The sequence below is a fragment of the Lactuca virosa genome, chromosome 7 (assembly GCF_052849685.1).
Source record: "Lactuca virosa cultivar CGN04683 chromosome 7, Lactuca_virosa_CGN04683_v6, whole genome shotgun sequence".
Lineage (NCBI taxonomy): Eukaryota > Viridiplantae > Streptophyta > Magnoliopsida > Asterales > Asteraceae > Lactuca > Lactuca virosa.
The window spans coordinates 12,093,850-12,115,249 of NC_136432.1; the positions used below are offsets into that span (position 1 = coordinate 12,093,850).

The 21,400-nt window shown below is 37.2% G+C and overlaps 1 non-coding gene across 1 annotated transcript; it reads left to right on the forward strand.

Annotated features, from left to right (window-relative positions):
• The first annotated feature begins 5,313 nt into the window (after window positions 1–5,313).
• On the forward strand, window positions 5,314–5,420 carry LOC145128020 (small nucleolar RNA R71). The gene has a single exon (XR_013716623.1). It is a non-coding gene; the product is annotated as a small nucleolar RNA R71 (small nucleolar RNA).
• The last annotated feature ends 15,980 nt before the right edge of the window (window positions 5,421–21,400 follow it).

Below are 21,400 nucleotides of genomic sequence, written 5' to 3' on the forward strand. Positions count from 1 at the left end.
CTGTCCACACAAAGTAAGGAGGTTCAACAGGAAGCCTTGTAATCTGAAAATATGGCAGGTGAAACCTTGGGAAGAATGGATAAGAACGTATGTGATCGACCTTGGTAGAGCATGGGATACCCATTTACCAATTAGTCGAGTCCTTTATCACGCTGGCATTCAAGTTGCTCCATTCAAAACCTTCTGTGGTCACAAGTGCAGATCCTATCTGCACTGGAGTAAATTAGGTAATACGCAACTAGCTAGAGATCCAATTTCCACACAGCACCTTCGCTGATCTGGAATTCATCCGAGAAGCTACCAAAAACAAAATACTAATCAGGAAGCGACATAAAGCTTCTAGAGTTAATCAGAGAAGCTACGGCTTCGATAAAAGAAAACCCTTGAAATTCCAGGATTGATGACCTTGTCATATGAAGGTCTCACCCTGGAAGGACAAGATACGCTTGAGAAAGCGTGGAATACTAAATTCAAGGTACATAGGACCATTTGATATTCTTACCAGGATTGGTCTTGTACTTATAAACTTAAACTACCAAAAAAACTTAATAACATTCATCCCACCTTTCACATATCTAATCTAAAGAGGTGTCTATCCGATAAAACACTTGTTATTTCACTCGGTGAAATCAAGTTAAATAAAAGTCTACACTTTGTAGAAGAACCAATAGAAACCATGGATAGGGAAATCTAAAGAACCAAGCAAAGTCTTATCCCATTAGTGAAGGTTCGCTGGATTACAAACCGGGGACCTGAATTCACTTGGGGAAGGGAAGATTAGACCTAGTCCATGAGTATCTCTTTAGACTTAATTTCGGGACGAAAGTCCCTCTAACGGGGGGATAATGTGACACCAGTCAAATTTAGGTCAAAAATAAATTGATCAATAATCGTAATTGGGATGAACCAAGTGGTAGAGATTGTAACAAGGTTTCCAAAAATATAAAGAACACTAAAATCCGAGTTACAACGAAGAAGTTATGACCAATCGAAAATCCACGACAAACCGGCAAAACACTGTTAAGTGTAAAAAGTGAATTTTCGATAAAAAGGCTTTTTAGCCTTAACAATCAAAATGAAAGTTGTAGAATATGTTAAACCCAGAACGTTCATAAAAAGAACGTAAAAATCTGACTTCGTATGAGGAAGTTATGATTTTTCTAAGTTTCAGTTTAGAGTAGACAGCTAAAAATTCGAAATATAAATCGATCGATATTTAGCCGACACAACTTAAACAAGAATCGAAGGTCTCGTCAAAAGTAGTACAACGGTAAAAAGACAGACGAAAACGGACGTCGGATGAAGAAGTTATGAATTTTTAACGGATTTCGTGTCCCGGTCTGTTAAAAATAATAATATTAAAAATAAAATCAAAATCAGCCGACGAAGTCTAAACGAAAGTCGTAGAATATAGTTTTACCTACGCGTGCATATAAAGAACGTCGAAAACGGAGCTTATATGCGAAAGTTATGATTTTCGCAAGTTTTTGGCACAAAAACCAAGAAATATTGAAAACCGGACAATTTCGCATGGGTGACCTTCGAACACATCACCCTCGCATGTGAGCCTCCACGTGTCACCTTCTGATAGGACTGAAGTTCTCCGTGTCACCATCTGATTGGACCGCAGCCGAGGTCCAGTAAGCAGCCGACACCTTCGCATGAGACACCCCCCGGACACCCCTCGGACACCCCCTCGGACACATGCCCTCTTCCCATTGGACCGAAGTTCGGCCCACTCAGAAGCCACCACGTCCGAAGCCTCGCCACATGTACCCTTCGCATGACCGACGCGTGTGCTGCTGACTCCTTCCTTCGCCACCTGTCCGAACACGTGGCAGCCTCGGATCCGAGGCTCCGGCCTATATAAGGCATGCAAGGGCTTCCGAAGAATTCACATATTTCACCCCAAAATTCATCTTTCTTCACACTTTCTACCCCCACAAGCATATTTACAATCCCTAAACCCCTGGTATCCTATTTCAAACCCTAAGCAAGCCTCGAAGCCCCGAGATTCCCGAGAAGTTAACCTCTCTCCAGTCGAAACTCTGCTCAATTTAAGTCGATTTCTCGTAAAACAAACTCCTTTTCGGGAAACGAAACGTTGTCCAAATCACCACTTATCAAGTGAGTTCAAACCCCTATAATTTACCTTTTTAATGGTTTTTAAATGCTTTTTAGGGGGGGGGGGGGAATACAAGTTTAACACAATAATAAATTGTGTTAATAACTGTATGTGATAATAATCACACAAAGGGTTTCCGAATGCTTTTAAGAATTACCAAATACTTCCAAAATGACTTAAAGCCATGTTAAATCTTTTAAAGTCATGTAAACTCCGTTAAACTCTTTGAAAAAGGGTTTTATAAACTATTTCAAATTATAATTGCCAAAATCAGGTTTATATATGTATAAATATATAAATAAGATTTCAAGGGCTTAGCACTAATGAATTATCTTATTCCTTTTCCTTGTTTGGATGTGGAATTAAGGTGATGGTATTTGTCCGAAGGTCGTTTCCTTCTTAATTATATATATATATATATATATATATATATATATATATATATATATATATATATATATATATATATATATATATATATATATATTAAACATATATGAATATAAAAGGTTACTTCATTCGGTATCATTACCTTTGTATCATGCTGAGCAAAGGTGTTCATCCACGAGAAATCGTGCCAATCAGATAGAACATATAAATTATAATAGGTATAATTTATGATTCAAAACCAAATATACAAGTATAATTAACGACTGTATACTTTCCAAGGAAATTAGCAACAATTCATTTATACCAGGATATGTATAATACCTTTAATGTACGAATAACATATTAAAGAAGTAATAATACATCATACCGGGTTTGCATTAACAAAGGTACAATACAGAGTACCAGGGTTAGCAATCACGGGGTAATAATACATCATACCGGGTTTGCATTAACAAAGGTACAAATACAACGTACCAGGGTTAGCAATCACGGGGTAATAATACATCATACCGGGTTTGCATTAACAAAGGTACAATACAGAGTACCAGGGTTAGCAATCACGGGGTAGTAATACATCGTAAATCTCATTGAAACAATAAATTTGTGAGACTCTTCATGGTGTACTTATCTAAGTACGACCTTAAATCCTGACTTATTAACCAGAATCTCTTGTAGGAGGGCGTGAATTTGTGTATAGATCTATATGGGACTGACAATCCCGCACCTTTGTTGTTCGCTACAGTTTGGCCGGCAGGCCTAGGGTGTCAAATATTATATTGTTTCCGACGCCTGAAGAACGTCGCAGCAGGCATATCAGTCATATTAGTATGGCTAATAGAACTCACATGGATAAAACAACGAGTAAATTACTAAGTAATATACTTCTCTTAAAACAATAAAAAAATTAATTACATCCTGACCAAATATACCTTCTGTTAGTTTTACTTACAGTAAAAAACTACGTATCATGAAATCAAGTATGGTAAATATACTTGTACTTCTGGTTTTGAACATTTAAAACCACAAGGCAGTATTATTGATAATATAATATTTTCCAGGATTAATACTAACGTTTTACTGTAAAACGGATATAACTAAGAACACTTTTACAAATGAAACGGTTTATGGGATTAAACCACTTTTACAAATGAAACAGTTTATGGAATTAAACTACTCTTACAAAGGAAACGGTTTATGGGATTAAACCACTTTTACAAAGGAAACGGTTTATGGTATTAAACCACTTTTACAAATGAAACGGTTTATGGAATTAAACCACTTTTACAAATGGGAACTTAGTCATTCACTTTCTGTAAACTAGTATAACATAAAGGACCTTTAGTGGTTAATTCTATAATTCCTTAGTTGCTACATCATAGTTATACATAAGTAATATCCGATTGACAGTGAAATGTGTACTTCCGCCTTACTTCCTGTTCCTTGTTTGGTTGTGGGCTTAGGGCAGATAGACCCATTTAACTGTCCATTCGATATTGGGTTATACATAATTAATATAAACTAAGTAATTACAGAGGGAAACTATTGAGGTTATCAATCTATCACCTCAGGAAATATAGGATTTTCTGAAAGAACCAGTGAACTTTTCCAAAGAACTTAGAGTATACTTAACAGAACTAAAATACTTATGAACTCACCAGCTTAAACGTTGATCTACTCTTTCCAAATAACTTGTATTCTCAGGAATCCAGTAGACAGGTACACTCCCGAAGCTTTTGAGAAGACTACCTAGTACCGTACCGCGACTCTTGTCTTCTACTGTACCTACTTTGGTGTTTGAATATTTAATGTTTAAACACTTATGTAAAACTTGTACATATTAATGCAATGGTTGTTTGTACTTTGGTTACTATATTTCATGTGTTGTGATACTTACCTGAAGTCCTCCGCCCCCGAACGTTTCCGCCGTTCTGGTTTGGGGGTGTGACATTTGGCTCCACTTCTAGTTCTTCTAAGAACTCAGAGATAGCCTCTTCTTCAGTATCAATCACCATGACATGGGAATGAGTCTTCTTTTCGGGAAATTGGGGGAATAGCTTCTCATTCACCAAAGTAGTAAGTTGACCAAGTTGAGCTTCGAGATTATGGATCGAGGCTTGCTGATTTCTTAATGATGTTTGTTGGTCAAGCATCATTGCTTGATGATTTTTCATCATAGATTGATGCTCCTTCATCATTATTCTTTGATCCTTCAGTGCTGCCTCAGTATCATCATGCCTTTTCTCTGAAGCTTCCATGAAACGAACTAACATGGTCTCCAAGTCAGCTCTCTTCTTAGCTGGTGATTGCTCTTTTTGGTAGAAACCTCGTCCAGTCTACCTGTATTTGTCCTCCTTCTGCTTCTTATATTCATCATATGGAAACCATCTTTCTTTGGTTTTCTCCAATCTTCATCATACTTGTCCCCACTCGAGTAGCAAACTTGAGCGTTCTTGTTCCCATATTCATCCAAATGGCAATCTCTAGTCAAGTGTGGACCATTGCATCTCTCATAACCAACTTTAATTGCATGAATTGATTGGTCCATTTGGGTCAATCTCCGGTCCATATTATTCAACATCGCCATCATAGCAGCCATTTCTTCAGAATGTGCACCCCCACTGCCTTTTACTCCATCTTGTCTTGGGTTGTGGTACTCATGAGAGTGCTTTGCGAATTCTTCAACCAACACCTTGATCTGATTTGGATTTTTCTTTGTAAGTGGCCCTTGAGAATCAAGGAGTTGCCTTGTCATGACATTGACCCCGTCATAAAATATGGACACTTCATATTGAATGTTAAGGTCATGTTGAGGACAATTCCTTAACAACCCTTTGTAGCGCTCCCATTGCTCGTAAAGTGACTCACTCAGATTTTGCTCAAAATTGGCTATCGCCTTTTTGAGTTTAGTTATCTTTGATGGTGGGCAAAATTGGTTCAAAAATTGAAACATCCCAAAAATACAAGCCAAAAATTTCGTTTGAAAACATTACTAAAACCATAGTATCCGAATATCATATAAGAAAACCATAAGTCGTGTGTCTCAAAATGTCATAAAATATGTCTCATATCACAACTGATGTCAAATCATGTCAAAAATATCAGAGTCTAACTCCCAGGCTAAAACCGTGGTGGGTGCCATGCCATCATCCCGAGCCCTTTCCCTTGCTAGCTGAAGTACCTGAAACCAAAACTGAAACTGTAAGCACGAAGCTTAGTGAGCTCCCCCAAACTACCACATACAATAACACAAATAACACATACTGGGCCTTGCCCACTGCATCGGGCCCCGCCCGGCATCAGACCGAAGTCCGGCATAATCTGGGCCCCGCCCATTGCATCGGGCCCCGCCCGGCATCGGACCGAAGTCCGGAATAACTTGGACCCCGCCCACTGCATCGGGCCCCGCCCGGCATCAGACCGAAGTCCGGAATGAACTGAACATAACATAGCATGAACATATAGCATAATCACATAAACTGCATCGGGCTTTCCTGGAATCGGACCGAAGTCCGGATCATATAACATATCATATCACGAACATGCATGAATCACGAAGACATCAAGCATACATACTACTGTATCTGGCCCCGCCCGGCATCGGACCAAAGTCCGGAACTACTATCATCTAAACGGGTCGGCATTGTGGCCGTAGACCCGTTCCTACTGGAAGGAAACTCACCTCGAAGAACTGACTGCTGAAAATCCGAGTGAAGGATCCCTGTTTGCTGTCCCGGCTGCTCTCCGACTATCATGACCAATAAAAAACTTAATCAAAACGAGGATCCTTCTATGGGTGAAATGACTATTTCACCCCTGCTATGGTGTGGGTCATAACCAAGGCCCAAACCCTTTACTTCCTTCTAAGTCCACTGATGGCCCACTAATGGCCCAATTTTCTAAATTGGGCCTAACTCCTCCTATGGCCCTACTTAAGCCCAAAAGTGCCCTTGGCCCATACTCTGACCCCTTCTGGCCCACTAAGGCCCAAAGTCCAAAATACAGCCCAAACCGAGGCCCAAATACTCAAGGTCCAAACTGACTGCGTTACGCGGGGCGTACTCCAAAGTACGCTTAGCGTAAGTGCTTGATGGCGAGTACGCTGGGCGTACCCCCATTTACGCTCAGGGTACTACCCTGTTAAGTTCTTTCTCTATTAAGTGCTTAATATTCCGAGTCAGAAGCTACAAACTTAGATCCAAGTCTTATTCCATGCCTTAAACCATAAAGTTGCTTACTTGATGGCTTACATGACTCACATAAGCTCAAATTCTAAAAACAATAATCTATTTCCATGGAAATGGCTAGATCTCATGCATGGCTTCATGAAAGCCTCAAAGATTAAAACTTTATTGCTAAGAAATTGTTTTGAGCCTCAAGGATGGCAACCCCAAGCTCAAAAACGGATTCACAAGATCAAGGTCCAACCTTTGGACCTAAAGAGGTCCAAAACTCCCATAACCCTAGATCTAGAATATGAGGAAGAAAGTTAAGTGCTTTATACCTTCTTTTGTGATAAAGGGTGAGCTTAGTCCAGATCCTTGAGCTCAAGCTTCTTCTCCAACCTTTCCTTTCCTTCTTCACAACTTTCCTTCACTAAAAGCACTCACAAAAGCAACTTCACACAATGAAAAGGGGTAAGAACGAGTTAGGGTTTTCTTGTGGGTCAGGAGGCTGATAAGAAACCAGGGGGAGGCTATAATGGGGTTTATATAGCTCTTAAACCCTAAAATTAGGGTTTAGTGTCTGATCGCGTACGCTGGGCGTACCTTATGGTACGATGCGCGTACGCCTCTCATGTCCCGCGTATCCAATGACACTACGCCACGCGTACGCCAGGATACGCCCCGCGTACGGCTTATGGGCAGCCTACATCTCGGCCCAAGAGGCTTAAGGTCCAATCCAAAGTGTCAAGTCCAACCATAGTCCAATATCTTTTAAGTTGCATAATTAATTAATTAATATCTCGAGAGACGGATGTTACAAAAATTGTTCGCGCATCTGAGCCCAAGTAGTGATTGCACCAGGTGGAAGTGCTTTTGACCACTCTTTCGCAGCTCCCTTAAAAGTAATGGGAAGCATCCTTAGCAAGACGGTATCTCTATTAACATTCAGGACATTAAAATAATCCGCAATGTCATTGACCTCATCTAGATGCTTAAAAGCATCCTCATGATCTTTCCCATAAAATGGAACATCCTTAAGTGCAGTAAGGATGTGTCCCTTCAGCTCGAATGTGGCAGTGGCAGGAATCGCAGGTTGTACTATCCCCGGACCAACATCGTCTCGAATTCGCTTGTTGTAAGCTCCCATTGACATCTCTTCAATGTTCGCCATCTCGTTTTCTGGCTCGTTTTCGGATTCACTCTTTTCTAATTCGTATTCGGGTTTGGTATCGTATTCAGTATCCTTCAGGTTTGGATCTTGCTCAAAGCTTTCTATCTTGCTTTTGTCGTTTGACGATGTACTCGTCTCTCCCACTTTCTTTCCTGACTTCTTTCCAAAGACTGATTTGAGGTCCTTGAAAGAAGATCTTCTTGGTGTTTCGCTCACTCCTGCGTTCTTATCCGTCTTCTTATGAAGGGTTGACTTTGGATCTTCAAGTGGTGGCACCAAAGGTGTGTTGGATCCTCTGGTCATGAACTTCTGCAAAATAAACAAAAATAAAAACGTAAAACTGAACCAAATAATACTAGAAATAGCCTACTGACTGGTCACCACGACGTGGTAAAAAGTACCACCTCGTGTTGTTGCAGAAAATTAAACAGAAAAGAAAAACGAAGAAAACGCAAAATCTACTAAACTCACGTCGTGAGCTTAAGGCTCACGTCGTGAGTTGGGTACTGGAACAAAAAAATTAAGCTAAAAAAGTAACTTTTTTGCACGTTCTACCCCACAAAAAGGATCGATTAACCTAAAGCAAATAAATCAACTAACTATTAAGCCGTTCCCCGACAACGGATCCAAAAACTTGATGCGTGCAAATAGATACACCTAATTTTATATTTATAACCTAACTAACTTAACTAACTAAATTACACCTAGGCAGTGTACCTAGTCAAATTATAGAATAGTCGGGTAAGTCGGGTGTCGATCACAGGAAACGATTTTGACTAATTAATCTATCTACTACTAAATTAACCTAATTACTAACAAAGAAAAGGGGATTTATCTAATTTTGCAAGTTTAGATTAACTTAATTCTTTAACACAAATTCAATCAGTAAACAAAACACTTCTGTTAGTTCGAATCCACTTTCCCTCAATGGTTTATAAATTAGCTATGACAATTACTGTTGGTTACCAATTAAAATAGTATTAGCAATTTAGTTCTAAATCTACTAACATTAATTAATTCATGTAAATCTATGTATGGTCACACAATAGCTAACACATAATCAATTATTAAATAGAATTGGAGCTATGTAAGATTGATTTGACAAACACACTAATGGTCATAATATGAGTTCTCTAGCACAGCCTAATTTTAATAATTCAATTGCTTATCTAAGATTGGTTTGATCTTAGCTCTAATAACCTAGTGTTCACTGAATTATTAGGTTTCAAATCCATGCAGATTCATATTCACTAACTACACGAAACAAGAATTTAAAGCAATCAAATATTAAATCAAACACGCTAGGTTCAAACAATCAAACGCAAGTCTTAACCAACAAGTAAATCAAAGCTAGAGTTTTAAAACCATGAGTTCCAGCTTCATCTAGCTAACAGAAGCAGCTAGATTTAGCTGGACATACTAGCAAACACACGCAAATAACTCATACTCAAAAACATAATTAAAGTACCAAAACTAGAATCCAATTGTGAACTTCTCTTCTCCTTTGGTGTTGAAAGCCAATTCCAGACCACTTTTCGATCTGCAATTCGTCTCCAGGAACTCCCTCAATCAGCCGAAAGTCCCTCAAGTCGTAATGAGCAAGAGTACATATAGTTTCTGATTTTTCCGCACTCACGTCGTGAATGCATATGTCTCACGACGTGAATAGTAGATATACGTGTTGCACAAGGACTCGTCTTCGCGTTATTTATCTTCTGGAAGATTCGTGCTCACATCGTGAATCTATAAACCTCACGACGTGAATATAGCAGATTACGTAAGCTTCCTTCTCTTTTATTCTCCAAGCCTCCAAAGTTCCATGTTTTGTCAATTTAAGTCCTTTTCTACAAAAATGCTTCTATTTGGCTGCAAAATATAATTTAAGCTTATAAGTACCATTATTCTATGCTAATAACCAAAATATTAATAAAAATATAAATAAATATTGCCTACAAACATGTATAAATATGGCAATATCAATTTGCCAACAATTTCCACCAGCTCAAGACTCCGATCTTCAGATGTCGAACTGCAAATACAGTTTTTTGCTTATCACTACAGTTGCCGCTTTCAAATACCATCTCCATTTTGGAGATCCAGTCCATAATCTCCACAGGATTTGAGTTTCCGGAAAGACTTGGTGGTTTGACACCCAAGAAGTTCTTATACATACGCCCATCTTTGTCGATTACCCTCTCCGGGTCATTCCTTCTCACCACTTGGGGTTCCACCTGACTGACAGTGCGACTGTTATTCCCTTCTTCAGACTCTCCGTCATTCAGTTCTGGTTCTTCAACAGGCATCGAAGGTTCATTTCTGTTATTCAACAACAGTTGTCTCATTTCTTCCCTCTGCTCGGCCATCATAGCCCGAATCATGGCTTGAACTCCGGCCATCGTGACCGGCTCAGGTGCAACTTCGACTATCGGCACCTGCTCAATCACTTGGGGTCGAGGCTGCTGATTCCTGTTTCCATTTGTGTTTCCAACTCCACTTCGGGTTCTTGCCATTTCGATCTATACACCAAATTAGGTGAATTTAGATATTTATTCACGGTTGACGTTTAAATTCTCCTTATCACTCCGAAACGTTTACATGCTAGTTCTAATATCGTAATCAAACGCTTAGAATCCTGAACACATAAGGTTTCTAGATCCGGTCGGCAACAGACCATAGATCTGAACAAATAATAGCACATAAGGAGAGCATAAAGCATTTAGCACATAAAAGCATTTTAGGCATCTGTCCTAAAATGAACTAGTGCTCGTGTCTAAAATATGGAAGACACTCATCTCACGATCATTGCTTAGCATTCTAAGTTTAAATCTAGAAATCCTACAAATTCCTAGTTCGCTTAAACTAATGCTCTGATACCAACTGTGACATCCTCATTTTTACAGCCAGATAAGACCGATTTCGTTTATGTTTTTTAGTAAAAATCAGAGTAACTTCTTAAGAAAAGTGTTGCGGAATTTCTTAAAGAAATGTATTTTCATTACATTAAAAAAAACTCGGGATGTCAATCATCGATACAGATCATAAGCATAAACCAAAAAACATCATAGCACATAAAACACAATCTGGCCTCAAAACAACATAGGCCTTACAACATTCCATTTATTCTCTACTGGCCTAAAATCCATAATCTATCGTCAAATCATCCAACTATGTTTTTGCTACTATCTGTAATACAAGAAACTGAGTGGGTCAGGCTGGGGAGCCTGGTGAGCATATAGGGTTTTCAACCCACAATAAATAAGTTTATTATTTTCAGCAATCATTAAACCCGATTACCCGTTCCCGTTATCCTCACCTTACGTTCCTAAAGCATCTATCATAAGGGACCTATCCTAAGGAATTTCATCGGGGTGGACACTACTCCTAAGGGGATTCCTCAGCCATCAGTGTCCGTAAGGCAACCATGGGGGGATTGAGTACACCGGTGAACACATCGTTCACAAACACCTACAGGTTGCGAGCCTGCTAGCGTTCCACTGGACTTCTTATAAAAGTCTGTGGTCGTCATCCATACTCCGCTAGATGACTGGATCAACGTCAACAACGAAGCCTCTCATCATTTTATTTCACCACACACCAACTATTTCATCTACCCATGTTTTACTCAATATATTTGTGTTGGAAAATAACCCGCCAATCTGGCCTTTGGACTATCTTGTAATACTTATTACATGTTGGTACAATTATATTGTGTACCATAACATTTGTCTTAATGACATCTCAGTCCCTAGACTTAAATATATGTAGTATGATGGATATGACATTTGTTTATAACTTGAGGGACTTTATATGTGTGGTTCTATAACTTACCCATAAGCTGCGATTATGATAAATTAACACATATAAGAGAAACGTATAATGAGGTTACATTGAACGATCGTTTTTCCTCTTACGTTTTCTCTATATAAACACCATGAAGATATGTGTAGAAATCGATCCATCAGATTATCATTGAAGCACCATTACGGGAAGTGAAAAGAATCAAAGTATGGCATCATCTTCAACGTCATAGAATACATCAATACCTTCAAGTAAGTTTTCTTCAATCAATTTAAGGTTCTTCATGTTTATGCATAAATTGATCTTGGATTATGCCTATTAATCAAAATGTGGTATTAGAGTCATGGTTTAAACGAAGGTTTGTGCCCTGATTTTTAATTTTGGTATTTGGTTCGTGATAATCTGTTTTAATAAAATTGACGTTTTTTGAAGCCTAACTTTATCTTCTCTTTGATAAATCAAGTTGAAAATTGAAATAAATAATTGTTTCGTTGCCACCATCAAACTTGAAAGCGACGCAAAGGATACACAACAAATAAGAAACACAGTTTAGTGTTTGTTTACTGGCTTTGAAATTTGTTGCCTACAATTGTAAATTTTATTTAACGAAATTTGTGTTTACCGATATTATTCCATTGGCATGGGCGTTTTTTTGCATGTATTTTATGATCAAATCCCTTGAAGTCCAAAAGTGGCTGTATTTTCTTAGTAGTTTTTTAATCCTTTCGTTGAGTTTTAGCAATCAGTAATAAGGACCAAAAAGCATGTGGATATACAGTGGTGGGTTTTTTTTTTTCTAAGGACGTATTTCACGATTAGTTTTAAAAATTTCCTTTTGCATATTTAATTCATTTGTAAATGGAAGAAGAAATTTAATTTGTTGCTTATATTAAAAAAAAGGGGAAATAAACATATAATGAGTTTAGAATTAAGATTTCGTATTCATGAAACGGTTGAAACTTGAAATATGTTACCCTTAGTGTCTTAGCTTTATGTTTTTTATGACTTAGTTTATTGTTTTCTATTTCTAACGCAAAACATGAATAATGAAACAATTACATGATCAACCGAACAAAAATTTATTATAATCACATGATTACTCGATGAGTATATATGGTTTAATCTTCATTACTTTAGTATATTTTGGGTTTTGTTTGATACTTAGTCATTATTAGAGAAAGAAAAAACATCATAAATGGTCCCTGTGGTTTCCCCAAATCTAAAGTTTAATCCTCGTGGTTTAAAAACCTCATAGATGGTCCTTGTGCTTTGAAAACTTTTGATGTTTGGTCCTTTTTGCTAACTCTGTTAGCTTTCCACCGTTAAATTAAGGGTATTTTCGTCATTTAACTATCCAGGGACCTTTTATGAGGTTTTTTTCTTTAAAAAAAATTAAATTTAATATCAAAGGTCTCTCTCCCCCCTCCCTCTCTCATACACACACCATAGCCATACCCCCACCCTATCCTACTCTTTGTCTGCCATTACCACCACCACCGCCACCACCGTCCACCATCACCACTGCCATCATTAGACCAAAATCACCACCCTTATTTCTCCATTCCAGCACTACAAAACACCATAGCCATCGTTACTTCCACCTACCAAACCACCACATACCCTTCACCACCGCCATTATCTTTACTAATATCGTATTCTTCATCTTCTTCATTGAAACTGTTCATTTTTTCTCCCATGTGAGTACCCAATCAATAATGAGCAAAAACAATCATCCCATTCATTAAACCAATCAAAAGTCCATCAGCTACACTAGAACTTAGACCTTCAAAATTATCAGATGAAAAACAGTAAGAAATCGGAGATCATTGCTACAACAAGTCGAAAACGAAATTAGGCAAAACACCCAGTTAATGAAATCGATTAAACCTGTTTGGAAGCCGCCAAAGCAGTTTCCCTGAAATCATATGCTAGGGTTTCCAACATTTACACAGATCGAACGACCATAAACCCTCCACCACCGATGCCATTAACCATCGAATTTACAACACCACCAGACAAAACAACCGCCACAGCAACATTGGTATCTTAGGAGGTTTTTCTAGTGGGGATGAAGCAAGCTTAAGTGGTTTCCAGATTGAAATCTAGTGGAATGAAGAGAGGCTTCCGACTTGAAATCCGGTGAGGATGAAGAGAGATTTCTGGTGATGCTATGATATCCGACGAGCAATGACGGGGAAGCGGTGAAGCTTTCAGACGGGGCCACTGGACATCGGAGGCGATGGAGTTATCGGAGGAGGTGGGAACCGGAAAAGCCAATGGTGGGAGGTTTGGTTCACCAGCAGTCAATCGATGGATGCTTAGATTAGGAAGCAAGGATCGATGAAGGTGAATGGTTAGGTTGGGGAAGAATAGGAGTGGGGATCTAGTGTATTTATGTGTTTGTCGAGTTAGAGAGAGAGAGAGAGAGAGAGAGAGAGAGAGAGAGCGCGAGAGAGACCTTGGATATTAAGTTTAATTTTAAAAAAAAATAAAAGAAAAGAAAACCTCATAAAAGGTCCCTGGATAGTTAAATGACAAAAATACCGGAAAGCTAACGGAGTTAGCAAAAAGGACCAAACATCAAAATGTTTGAAAGCACAGGGACCATCTATGATGTTTTTAAACCACGAGGATTAAACTTCAGATTTGGGGAAACCACAGGGACCATTTATGATGTGTTTTCTTAGAGAAACTAAAACCCAAAATTTTCATATGCCTTTTGTTTTGCCTGTTGATTATAATAACCATGATAATCATTATCTTAATGTAAATCAACACAAACAAAAGCAAGTTGTTGTTCCTTATGAAACTGCCATGATAATCGAGGGTACATAATCTTTTACAGACAAATGCTTTGGGTGTATAATGGGCCTAACCCAAATTTTGTAAACCGCATGTTTACTTAGAAATTGGAATTCTATGAACCTTATAATTTTCCGACTTCTTATGTGAACTTTATGATGTCAATGAAATATTTTTTCATTAGTATACTATTTTAGTTTCTGTAACTAGAATATCATTAAAAGGTGTGAATCCATTTATTTGCTAATCTGATTAACCTCAATTACTGTTTCCATAATTTATCAAATTAACTAGTTGTTTGTTTTGATAAACTTTAATTGTTTTGATGCTAAATGATTCATACGTTTATCAAATTATTTAATTGTTTTAGTTTGATAAATTGTATTCCTTGTGATGTTAGTGGTAACATTGATGTTAAGCTTAAGTGATTGGACCAAAGAAAGGTTGTTTAAGTTTTGACATTGAAATTTATTTAATGCCACATTAATCAATTGTTTGAGTAATTTTTTAAGGAACCAAAAGACTAATTGAAAAATGACTCATGCAATGAATTATATATTTTAGCATAAAGAACATAAATGTTGTTTTTCTGCCCAAAGGTGATTACAATATTTATGTAGCGTAGTATCACTTTTAGGATACCTTAATATTTAATTAATGGTCTAGCCAAAGCGAAACTGATAATTGAGTAAGGTGTTCATCTGACCTATTATTTTGGTGTTATTAATAGGTATACTTATATGCTTTATTTTGTTATCTAATGATATCACTTCAATATCACTTAAAAGGTAAAGCTTAAATAAGTCATAATGACAGTCCTAGTAAGGTCTAAAATATGAGTATAAGTAAGCTTCAAGGCAACCTCATTGCAAACTTTTCCATAACAAAGGGTGTACTTGACGAGATTGCCATAAAATGAAAGAATCACTTGCAAGTAAGGTAAATTATATGCATTATGATATATAAGTTCCTTGATCTATGCCACTATAAATTCATGATAGATTGATTATCGCTTCAAAGGTACAAGTGTCTATTATTTTTACAGCGATTCCATACAATCCGGAAGTTGGATTGACATCAAATGATAAATGTAAGTTGGGAATAATGAAGACTTAAACATAGAAGCCGTTGGCCAACCTTCATTATCTTCATAGAAAGTGGTTATTGTTTGAATCTTAATGATACTCTTTATGTATCGAGTATAACTTGAAACTTATTGTTTGTATCTAAGTTAGCGGATGTTAGCTATACTTTTATATATTTAGATACAATGATGTAAGTATTAGTTTATATTCCCGTATTGTTGGCTATGGTTGTTTTGAGGGAAACATCTATAATTATAACTCAACAACCATTTTATGGAATCTTTAATATCGTTTATTATTGACGATAACTTAAAGTAATTAAGAAGTTGAGACATTTTCTACGTTGTGGCATTAATGTTTGGATAAATATCACAAAATAGAACGATACATCTTATAAAAGATGAAGTCCTACGGTAACTTGACTTCCCAAGCTTAAATAAGTGCATCACATGTATCCAAAGAAACAAATAAGGATCTACATGATGCTCAGGTTTACAAAAGCTTATTAATATTGACATCTGAAGATCTTTTCCAACAAAGGTATGTGGTCATAAATCATATATAACTTTTTTAATGCATGTATCCGTACTTGATGAATGGAAAAAATAAATCTCCTAAAATGCTTAAAACGCTTAAAGTCGATGTTAAAAGTCAACTTGTCCTAAAATTATAAGTATTTAGATTAGATATAAGTGTCATATATTATGGTAGACATACGGACGACCCCGATCTTTCTTTGAACTTTGTAAAGATCATGGGATTATTAACCAATACCCCATGTCATGTACTACTCATTAAGGAATGTTGTTGAGAAGAGGATTAGAAACTTAATGGGCATGGTGCAAAGTACGATTTCAAACCCCAAGTCGCCCCAATTTTATGGAACGAGGCATTAAAAATGGCAGTCCACATCTTAAACAAAGTTTGTTTAAAGCCTGTTCCTAAAATTTCTTTTGAGATTTGGACAGGAATAATACCAAGCTTTAGGTATTTATGGGTGTGGGGATGTACGACTAAAGCAAGAATCTACAATCCTGAATCACATAAACTCAACTTGAAAACAATAAGTTGCTTTTCATCAGGTATCCTCAAAGCGTTAAAGGTTACTGGGTTTTTTTCTGTCACGTAGTACCTAAATTCTATAAATGAAGCATTCCAGATTTCTTGAGAATGCCAAAATCAGTGGGAGTGGTTTATTTAGGGATTTTGACCTTAAAGAATCTTCAATTATAATTCAAGTTCCCATTACTATTAGCACTTGATTAGGTGATTCAAGTTATGCCTCATGAAAGGACTTTTCAAATCCAGGGCAAACGAAACACCATAAAAGATCCCACTCAAGATGTTGACATTGAAACCCATGAAAGTCAATATGCCTATAAGACTTTTTATATATATAGGCGACCCATGAATTTTGGAGATTACATAACTTATTTAAATGAAGGAACATGAGCCAATTATGTATACTAATGCCATAACTTATGATCATTAACAGTTATCCTCAAATATGATTTACTTAAAGATGTATACATGGACCAACTAAGGGTTTTATTTCTAAGGGTCAGGAATATCTAGTGTACAACTCAAGAAATCATTATATAGGCTTCATGTTAATGGTATCTACTGTTTGACAAAGTGATGAACAATAATGACTCAATTAAGAACCAAGTAGATCAGTGTATATACCTCAACATCAATGGGAGGAACTTTATCATACTCATACTATATGGAGATGACATTCTCTCGGTGAGTAATAACATTGATATGTTGCAAAAATCAAAACACTTATTATCTCATCACCTTGATATGAAAGATATCAGTGAAGCCTAGTATGCAATAGGCATATAAATACATCAAGGAATCCAAATGGATTTACACTCATCCCAAAGACATATATTGAGTGTGTATTAAGTTGATAAAAAATGCAACAATACTTCCCTTCAGTTCTTTCCATAGTTAAGGTACACATTTTCAGTTGCATGCTTAGCTGCTATCAATTAAATCACGGTCTAGACCACTAGAAAGCTACTAATAAAACTTTCTAATACTTTCATGGGACTAATAATAACGAACTTGTTTAGAAAACGAAATGATAACTTATAAGTGATATGATTTTGAGTCTAAGTTCGTGAAATGAAAAGAAAAATAGTCATTATTGGGATGCATCTTTATGCTATCAGTTGGCCAATATCATGGGGGATTCATAAATAAATTGACGACTATATCAACTATAAATGCGAAATCTGTTTTCATAGATAATGAAACTTGTCATGGAATGTTGTTGAGAAATTAAATCACATTACTCATGATAGTGAATTCCATTTGAAGGCCATTGAAGGAAAACTTATTTTTATAATTTTGCCTTTGTAAGTTTTCCCACCAGCAATAATTATGGTGGAATGGGGCTTTACCTCGATACAAAATACTTGTTCGTTTAGTAGAAAGTGGAGGATAATGATATTTGTATCGAGCACATACGCACTAATAATATGCCAACGGATCCGCTGATGAAAGGTCTACACCGAAGTATTTTAATATGTTGTCAATATAGGTTAAGGCTAGACCTAGTATAATGTCATTTTGGCATAGTGCTTTACTAAAACTTTTAATTTTAATTATTCAAGTACTTGTTTATTATTCCTCCTTTTTATGCAATTTGTCTATATTAATAACTTGTGCACACTTATTTTCTATATAGACAAATGTATTGCATTACCGCTTAAATCTTATGTCATTTGGCTTAAATTAATCGTAAGTTTCATATGAAGCACTAAAGTATGATCGGTGGGGGTCTCGCGTCTAAAATGACACGTAAGGCTGTACTTTTCTGCTTTTGGTGTTAATATGAAACATGATGAATATAACTTGGCCAATATAACAAAACATGTATACAGATAGTCACTTGGTCAAGTGGGAGAATGTTGGAAAATAACCCATCAATCTGGCCTTTGGACTATCTTGTAATACTTATTACATGTTGGTACAATTATATTGTGTACCATAACATTTGCCTTAATGACATCTCAGTCCCTAGACTTAAATATATGTAGTATGATGGATATGACATTTGTCTATAACTTGAGGGACTTCATATGTGTGGTTCTATACCTTACCCATAAGGTGCGATTATGATAAATTAACACATATAGGAGAAATGTATAATGAGGTTACATTGAACGATCGCTTTTCCTCTTACGTTTTCTCTATATAAACACCATGAAGATATGTGTAGAAATTCATCCATCAGATTATCATTGAAGCACCATTACGGGAAGTGAAAAGAATCAAATTATGGCATCATCTTCAACACCATAGAATACATCAATACCTTCAAGTAAGTTTTCTTCAATCAATTTAATGTTCTTCATGTTTATGCATAATTTGATCTTGGATTATGCCTATTAATCAACAATTTGTAGATATAAAATACATATACAGTTCAGATCTAGAAAACAAAGTTTAAATCTTTCATACAACATAGATCTCAAAGTATAAAACATAGATATACAGTTTAGATCTGAAAAGTTTAGATCTGAAGTGAGAAAGTCTAGATCTAAAGTGTGAAAGTCTAGATCTGAAGAAAAAAGGTTCAGATCTGGAAGAAAAGTTTAGATTTGACAAAAATACATATACCATTCACATCCGAGGAAAAAGTCTTAGATCTAAAAAGAAAAAGTTTAGATCTGAAGGAAAATATCTAGTTCTGAAGGAGAAAGTTCAGATCTGGAAGAAAAGGTTTAGATCTGAAGGATGAAGTTCAGATCTGAAAAGAAAGAGGTATAGATCTTTCATCCAGTAAACATCTCAAGTAAACAGACAACATTTATATATACACATAACACGTAATATATATAAAATACTTCATATCTATGTGTAAGATGAAAGTGACTATACACTCACCTGATATGGAGTGATTCAGACACCACTTCGCTTCTTAAAACAATCTTTTTTGACGAAACCGGGAAGTTTGCTTGAAAACCGGGCTCCGCGCGGGCAGAGTTTCAAATCGAAAAACTCTTTTTCTCGGAGCCTTCGGGTGCTCCGAGGCTTTCTTCTAATGCTAGGGAGGTTTCCTAGGCTTTGGGGGGGTTTGGGGTGTTATAGAGTGTTTATCGAGAGAAAGAAGTGGGAAAATGTAACGCCCGGTTCCCGGTACGTATTTTAAATTTAAAGATTTTAAGTTTTTACACTGGGACTCGGCGAGTTGGAGGCCCAACTCGTCGAGTAGGCAAGACTTTGGACGCGGGTTTTAAGTAACCTACTCGACGAGTCGAGAGCCCGAATCGGCGAGTAGGACTGTCTGGATGAAACCCTAATATTCAGGGTTTGCACCCTATTTAAACAACTTATCTTGACTCAACCCAGCCTCCATCGTCCCTCCCAGTCCAAAAAAGCCCTAACTCAAAACCCCTAACCTTGTTGAGTGTTCTTGAGCCATTTTGTGCACTTGTGGTGATTGTGAAGCTTGAGAAGGAAGAAGGAGCTTGGGAGATCAAGAGAGAACAAGTAGATCCATAAGTTTTGGCACATTTCCTGCTCATTTGAGGTATAAAGCTGGTACCTTAACTATTCATTACTTAGATCTTGATTTGGGGCTATTTTCTACCTTTTTCTAAGCTTTGTAAGGCCATATTCGGGATTGGGTGTGTATCATGGAGTTACACTTCGGATCTGGAACCATTGAGGGTTCCCATGGCATAAAGGTGTCAACTTTATGCCCATGGGAAGCCTATGCATCTTATAAACCCCATTTTATAGCCTTTTGAGCCAAAAACCCCATGCATGGACATCAAGTTCATAGCTTTACGTATAAAACGGGCCCTAGGAGGTCAGATCTATAATTTGGATGCATTAAGACCCACTGAAATCGACTGTATAGTTTTGGACAAAGAGGAACTCCGCGAGTCGTTCATGGGACTTGGCGAGTCGGGTCACAGTTTCCCCCAAACGTCTTCTGGAAATGGTCTTTGGTTGAGTTGAAGGAAAACTCAGCTTATTGGGATTTGTTATGGACTTGAAGATCGAAGGACTCGACGATTGCAAGGAGGAACTCGACGAGTTCAAGGCAATGTCCCAACCACATGAAGATGAACTCGACGAGTTCAAGGAGAACTCGGCGAGGCATAGAATAAACACCTTCTTACGGATGAAGATGAACTCGACGAGTTCAAGAATGAACTCGTCGAGTCAGTTGAAGAAGGTAGCGATGTTTTATTGAAAGAGAAATTGCCGAGCTCATGCTAGACTCGACGAGTAGGGACGGGGTTGTAGCCTTTTGTGGACGTGGGGACTCGACGAGTTGGTGGACCAAATCGACGAGTCTAGCCAACCAGATGTTGACTTTGACCAAAGTTGACTTTGACCAAGGTCTTGACCTTGACTTTGACTTGGACTTGAGTAACCCTAGTAAGGGTTAAGGGTATGAAATGGTAAATTAAGGAAGGTTGTTACATGTAGGGATTGAGAGGAGTTGATCCCGGCAGCGAGGACATTTCAGACACTGCACGACATTGAGGTGAGTTACCTGTTGGATAAGCTGTCTAAGTCCATAACTATTTCTGGTATGTACTTGACCCGACCCGGCATGGTCCATTTGGGTTGCATGGCACCATGCAATTGGATAAACTAAAATGAGAGAAATAACACTTATGGTTTATTAATATATTATAAGTTCTAATATATTAATAATATTATTTAATTAGTTTGATCAAGAATTAATTTAGAATTAATTAAGTGATCAAAAGATAACTAATTAAATATATGGGTAGATTATGTAAATCTTCCATATATTATATAGTGGGCTAAGAGGCTCCATGGATTATCAAGTTGGGCTCCACCCATAGGATGCTCCATGGATGCTCCATGG